This window comes from Phaethon aethereus (assembly GCF_964289735.1).
Source record: "Phaethon aethereus genome assembly, chromosome: 5".
Lineage (NCBI taxonomy): Eukaryota > Metazoa > Chordata > Aves > Phaethontiformes > Phaethontidae > Phaethon > Phaethon aethereus.
Genome location: NC_138579.1, coordinates 56721370 through 56729275, shown reverse-complemented (window position 1 = coordinate 56729275; position 7906 = coordinate 56721370).

The window sequence follows — 7906 nt, the reverse complement described above, 5'->3', positions numbered from 1 at the left end:
CAGAGCCACAAAGACCAGAGTTACCTGAAGCCAAGCAAGTCATAAAAACTAATATTGGAGAAAATGGACTACATTTTTATAGGAGCAAAGTACAGTTCTCTCCAATGGCATCTGACAGTATTAAAATATTAAGATGTGAGGTTTTTCATCCAGCAACTTAACACTGTGTAGGACAAGCCTTCCAACTCAAGCTTGCAGGTAAACTGGACTGTTTTATCATTGTTTGTTATCTCCTAGAAGTTAGTTTAAATTTGGATGCTAGTTTGCAAATACTCAAGCTTCTTTCAATGTGGCTGGATAATGGGAAAAGACACCCCACAAAGTTATTAGAGGTATTGGAGTCTTATCTAAAGGAGATTATACCTTTAAGGAAGTACTTCTCTATGTCAAAATAATGTGGAAATTCTCAAATTTTCCATCCCACAGTTATGCACCGAATGAGCTGTAGCTACACCGTAAACTCTAAAAATGAACTAACAGAACTTTTCCCTTATAACTCACTAAGGGTCAAATCAAACCTCTGAACTAATGCTGATCAGTACTTTTTCTATTTAAACTATTTCAGAAAAATGAATGAAACATGAGTACCAGCACACCATTTTAGTCAGGCATTCTCTGCACTGCATCCAATTTTTTTTTTAAGTCAGTAGAGAGAAATCTGTTGAATTTAGCACACTTTGGAGTAGTTTCCCTGAGAGTCAACGTGAAAACCAGCAATGACTGAATATTGAGTAATGAGAACATATTACTAGAACTTTGCGGACTGGTGTATATTCAGCAATACCTTTTAATACAAGATTGTGGATTTTTCTATGGGTACATTAACTCCCCTTATGATAAGTAAGTATAAGATTATTACTACTGTAAATAATTGTATTTCTTCCTACTTTGTAGAAGAATCTAAGAGGGCTCCTAATAAACTGTCTCTGACTGCAAATCAGAGCCACAGAGAACCCTTAAAGTGTTAGTTTTAAAGCAGAACAAAACCATAAAGGCCATTCCGATACCATTCCTGAGCATGATTGTCACCTCACCAGGCAAGCGTTACTGGAAGGTATGGTGAGTAGCTGCATGCCCCTGTTTCTCCTGCAGGACTCTCGGTTTGGGATCGGCATGTGCGTGTAGAAGGGAAGAAATAGGCAGGATGTATATCGCCCGTCACCACAACAAAAGTTGTCCCCAAGTTAATACTAGTAGTTGTTAAGCAAAAACCTTTTTTGCTATGGAAGTCACCTGAAGGAGGCAGTAAGGGACTGCTGGCAGCCCAGACAGAGGTTCACAGAGATACAGAGAAGGTTTTTGAACACAGGATATTTTCACATTGGGCCTTCTCAAGGCCAAGTTCAAACAAGGGGAATAAGCAGGCACGGAGTCTTATATTTAGTCTCTTCAGGTAGTTATTTAACGTTATGGGACATTAGTGAAATGGGAAAGTTACAGTTTTAATAGAAGAACACAAACCACTCAGCCAACATGACACATTTATGGAGTGGCTTTGGTGCCAAGACCTTTACCCTCTTCTCTCTGAAAAAATAAAATCAAAGATTCTGGTCCATCTAGCCAAGAAGCAGTTACCACTTTGAAGATTACTGCACATCCATTACTGCACATCCAAAGGCTAAGAGTGGATGTGACACTTCAACACTATGTATCAGGAAGGAAGGGAAACAGGGTAGTTAACCGGGTTTAAGGGACTATTCCCGGTTGGGGAAGAAGTAGAAAATAAGGACTATGAGGATGGAACTGGTTTCATCTCCTGTGTAACTTGCAAAACAGAAAAGCAGATCTAAGACTGTAGGATCATATGTGAGGTTTCTACTGAAGATGAAACTTTTGAGGAAACCTACATTTTAAAATGTGATTGAGCTCCACTGAACAAAGGGAACGGACTCTCTTCAGTGAGGAGAGGTCTGCACGTAACAGTAGAAACACTTGTGATACTGTTGAAATATCTTGAATGGTAGTACTGTAATTTAAGAGTTCTGACTATGGGTCACAGGACTATGGAACGTTGTGAAACTTCCCCCCCCGCCTTAAACAGATGTTGTTCAGGAATACAACAGAAGTTACATACTTTTCAGGTTATGTATGGTAATGAACAAAATAAGTAGGAAAAAAAATTCAAATAAAGGAATAACAACTTTGCCACAACTAAAAAAAGGAAACACCAAAGAACAACCTTTCAAACTGAATGATCAAATACCACTATGAAATGCAGCCATTTAGTAAAGCAGATAGATCCTAATTGTAAAGATCTCAGCTGTGGATGTCCAGACAGCACTTGATAGAAGAAAATATGTGAGAAAATGATGGGTACTTCCTATAGAGATATTTCTAAAGACAGATACTGCCTTTAGAAAAATGCCTGTTTACTGCCCTTAATTCTAGATAAATTCTCAGTAAGCATGAGCCTTCTTCAATGGCTGGTGAAGCCAGCCATTAGTTCTTTCAAATCAAGCCACCCTTGTGGCTTTGTGTATTCAGTGATCAGTACACCCATAGAGTGCTAGTCATCTTCTAAAACATCCCTGGGGATGGCTACATACAGTAGCTTCTTTACTCTCGGGGTCAAAATTTACCATCATTTTACATAAGGAAGCTGCTCTCTGGGCACTCTACTCCAACAAAACCCACACATGTTGCAAGAGGAGCACTTCAATCTTTCCGCTCATCTCACTACCCTTCTTCTCCACCCATCCCATGTAAGAAGTATTATCTTGCTAACTTTTTTTCTCGAGTTTTAAAGCTAAAGGAGAGCTAACAACACTTGAAAAATGCATCTGAGAAAAGGCAGGGCGTGGAAAATACTGTCCACATTACTTGTATACACTGACCAGAAGGCAGCAAGAATTTAAAATCATTTAGGTTGGAAAAGGCCCTTAAGATCATCAAGTCCAACTGTTAACATAGCACTGCCAAGTCCACCACCAAAACGTGTTCCTAAGCACCACATCTACACATCTTTTAAATACCTCTAGGGACAGTGGCTCAATCACTTCCCTGGGCAGCCTGTTCCAGTGCCTGATAACGCTTTCAGTGAAGACATTTCTCCTGATATCCAATTTGAACCTCCTCTGGCACAACTTGAGGCCCTTTCCTCTCATCCTATTACTTGTTACTTGCAAGAAGAGATCGACATCCACCTTGCTACGACCTCCTTTCAGGTCCTTGACAAAGAGGACAAGCTGATCTCAGACCATGACACAAACATTCAAGTACCTCAGCATATAGGATTATACAATACACAAAACGGCCATATTCTCTCATGCTAGGAAAAAAGGAAATAAAACAAGAATTTTTTTTTTTTTTTTTTTTTACTTACAAGGCAGAGGAAGACGTTCCCAGGAGGTGCTAAACCAGGAGACTTAACATAAAACATGGGGAACAGCATCACTGTTGTAGCAAAGGCACCATCAGGGACTATTTGGGTCAGCTGCCCACCCCATTAACCTAATAATGCCCAACCCTAAGAGGGAAATCCTGGTGCTAATGAATTCCCTGGCATGCTCTCTTGGATTTAAAGGCCCAGGATTTAAAATGTGGGCTCAATTTGAAGCTCACTGAAGTCAAGGGTTCTTGTTCCTGGCATTGATGCTAACTGTCAATCTCTGTGCCTCATCTCCGCTCAGGAATAACACTATTATGACTATAACACCACCAATGCTATTTATACACTGTGCATACCCTCTCTCGGGCAGAGAAAACATAAATGCAAAACAATGAGCAGGTATTTGCCACTTAAAATAGCAAATGTACAAGGAACAGCCAGGGAAGGCAAAGGGCGGCTCCCACCTCCTGCCGTAGCACATGGCAGCCCTACGCCCAGCTCAGGGCCTCGCCACCCTCACGGCAGCAGGGGCAGATGGACAAGATGGGGTGCTCGATGCCTCCTGCCAGGGCAGGCCCCAGCTCTCCTGAGGGAAGGAAAGAGGAGACGTGTTCCTCTGCGGGGCCGCCATCATGAGGCCTCTGGGCGCCCTCCAGTTCAGGCAGGATTGATAATTTAAGGGTGCTCAGCTTTGCAGTAAGGGAGCAGGTTGGGAAACCTGTCGTAGAGATGCCATCTGCATTTAAATTCAGTAAGTCAGTCAGGCACAAAGGTTGACAGGGGCAAATGGCGAAGAGGGGCTGCAGGTTTTGATTTTTGAAAATTACTTTTAAACTGAGTCATTCCCCTGTGATGATTCTTTGAAGTCACATTATGTATTAAAATAGGGTCGTAAGGCAGAAAAACATGCAGCGTACCGTCCTCTGTAGGAACCCAGCACTGCTAAGAGCAGGGTGGAGGCAGTGGTATCTGCAGCCTCTCAAGAATGTCTTCTGCTCTTTTAATAGTTCTCCTTGGTGGGGGGGTGGAGGTTTGTATCACGTATCTTTCTCCTGTTGCCGAATCAAAAATAGTACACTGAGTCATTTGTTACAGGCAGTTAGACAGCCACCAGCCACGTTGAACACGTGTCCCACCTCCTGCTTACCCAAGGCCTCCTTCACACAAGGTCTTCTCACCTCAAACAGCAGCTCTGCTTGAGTAAAGTGTGCAGCACTGATTAAATCCCTCTTTCTGCTGCAGCACACGCTTTCAAACGGCTGGCAGATTATGTCCTTTGATCCAAAAATCCACTGAAATGGGTGGGAATTTTTCTAATGCCTTCAAGGGCAGTTGAGGTTTGAGGTAGCCACCTTGGAATGGGGCAGCTGGCCCTGGGTGAATGCAGGGCCACACAGGAACATGCACTGCAAAGAACATTGATCCTGCCCATTTTTAGTGGCAATACCAGTATGACTTTGAGCATGGGGAGGGAGAAAGGTGTAACCAGGGAGCCTAAAATGCAGTGATTTTGAACTTACCTCTCTTTTCCCTCAATCCAAACCCGAAGAGCTAAATCACTTTCCCTTCCACAGGGACCTGCAAAATGAACAACTGGGAATAATCTATGGTAGTTTATGAATATCCAGTTCCTAGGAATATATATTTCCACGCTTTGTACACGGAATTGCTGTGAAAATTGCAAGCTTGGCAATTTGTGTTTCTAATATCTATTTTATTTCGCAAAGCACTCTTATGCTTCATCCCAAATCAAAACAATTTGTGCTAGCAGACCTACATTAAATACCTTTAGGCGTAACTGATGTAGAAGAAGAGAGGAAGTGGAAGGAAAACATGAAGAAACAAATTCAGTTTTCAAAGAACTATTAATTATTCATTAGATTGATATTATTAACTATTAATAAATAACTAATCACAAGAATCAGTTGCCACAAAGTCCTCCTAACACTGCTTCCAACAGGGCTCTCTTGTGACTTGTACCTTGCTCAACACGCAGCAATATTTACCTACTGGGTTGAGCAATGCTGGTCATGCCCAACCTGCGGTCTTGCCTTACAGGGCAGACTGAATTTTGACATTGACCCCATTGCTCATCTAAGCTAGCATCTGAGCCCTGGCCTGTTAAAGACTTTGATACCAGCCTCTCGTATCTGCTTTTTAGGTCTCTGATCTCTCATCTCAGCATTGTCACTCCTTTGCTGGTGTGAAGGGCTTCAAAAGAAAATAGTTAATTACTTCTTGACATTGTCTTCCCATTGTGTCACCTGTGGGTTTTAAATGTATTTATTTTGTGTCCCTGACCTTCTTTTGCCTTCCTATGCAGCCTCTTGAGTTCATTGCTGGTTTTTATGTATTTTATAGGGACATGGTCCTACTGAAGTACACTGCTATAATACTGTACTTGTCCTGTGCCTTGGGGGATAAAGAGACAAAGTCAGACCTTGCTATACTCTAATTTTGTATACATATGTCACCTGATTTCTTAGGAAATGCAACATAAAACTGATAGGCCCAATGGTTATGTTCTCACCAGCAGCCACTACAAGTATTTTAAAATGATGGCATAGAAAATAAGTGTTCTGCAGTCTCTGTTTCTAATAAGCTCTGTGATCCTCTGTCCATCCAGACAAACTCCAACTCAAATGCACTAAACAGTGTGAACTATGAGTATAAACTGATAATGGTCTCTGGACTCTGAAGCACATGAAAGGCAATTCCCATGGACACAGTTGGTTCTACCACACGCTAACCTCAGCAAAGGGTTGCTACAAAACCTACAGTTTCCCGCTTCTTGTGTCCACATCCTCTCCTCAATCAGGGCAAGCCCCGAGCATGTAGCCCCCAGCTTCCCTCACACTGGTTTCTGTGCAGAGGACATGTGGAGAGGTAGCGGTGGCGGGAGCCACAGCACACTCACCCCAGCTGCTTGGCAGGACCCCAACTGCGATACCACCTACCAAAAAGCAGACATAGGCTGAGAGAGAAAGTTCAAAAGCCCACTCACTTTGGACTTCAACTATGGAAAACACAGTGTTTGCTCATTGCTAAGAATGAGGACTTTTCTACATCAAATGATAGCACTGACACCTTCTTCAGAACCTTCCTACGGAGAGCGGGGGCGGTCAGCATAAGTACAACTCTAAGAACAACTTCAGATATTTGTGTTCCCAAATACTTCATAAATGACAAAATGAAAGGATCCTCACAAAGAAGTAATATCCTTACAAAATAAATACACTTATTCTTCCTTGCTCTGCCCCTGAAATGCTTCTGAATATTTTAAATGGTGAAAGAACAGAAGAATTTAAAATTACAAGGGTCCTGAGATTCAAAATCACCAACATTGTGATTGAAATCATTCAATATGGTGATTTTAACAGTACAAATCCTGCCTTCCTCATAATATCATGATGCCTGTTTATTGCAAGACTTAAGAAAATTAGGCAGATTCTTGTAAAAGAAGTGACATAAAAGGAGGTCCTGAAAGCAGCCCAGCCAATGCAAGCTGTTTCCTCCCATCTTTCCCCTCCCATCTCACAGTGAACAAAGAGAATTTTCTACCTCTCTGTAGCACAGATTTCCCTGAGGGAAAAAGAGGCTCGCATCCGTTCCTGAAAATAGTTGCATGGCAGTGCTGCTGAAATTACTTCACATTTAGGTCAAATCCTGACAAGAGCTTTAAAATGCTACCAGAGCTGAAGAGGTTTGATGTGAGAATCTTATGGTGTATCTTACACATTGAAATAAGGCACTAAGGAGTCTAAGGAGAAGTCAACAATTTCAAGTCACTGGAAAGCTAACTATAATATTTTATCTATGACTCCTGTAAGAGTAGAGCAGTAGTATTGTGACAGCTGAAAAGAACAATGAACAAGGAACAAAGGTGTCTAGGAGATGCAAATAGCTGTACTGTAAGCGCTCCTCCGATGGGCAATGGAACAGAGGCAGTAAAGGGGAAAGCTGGAAAATAGTGACAATTAGACACAGTCTTACAGAAGAAATTTAATAATCAAAGGCATTTAATCATTCCCTATTTTAAAAAATAGGATTTTTTTATGACTACAAATGTAAAACATGCCTTTCCAGATTTTCTTTGCTGACTACCTGTTAATGCTAGTTTGACTGTCTTTTCATTGTGAAACACACACCACATTTTTAGAGCTGTTCACAGAATAGTATTGGTGTATTGGGAATTTGGAAACTGAACAGGCATTTATTCTCTTAACTGTCAGTCTGATAATGCTGATACAGGTCTTCATAAAACAGAAATACATAACTGCTATTTTGTAATTTTAAAACAACCTTTGATTTTACCCAAATATTTTTTTCCTTTTATTATAGATGCCTGAAAATATTCCATAGTCAATATGGAAGTTTTGTCACAATTTTGAGTGAGTTTGTCATATCGTTACACTGAAAAGGCATCAAAAATTTGTCATATTATTGCCAGCACAAACCATTTCAGGTGTCTGTTGTGAACGGCGTAACACACAAGAACTCGATACTAGAAGCTCTTTGAATAATTAAGTTTGAAAGTAATTTGGTGCCTCTCTGCACAGCTTGTGTAACCAGGTGTTG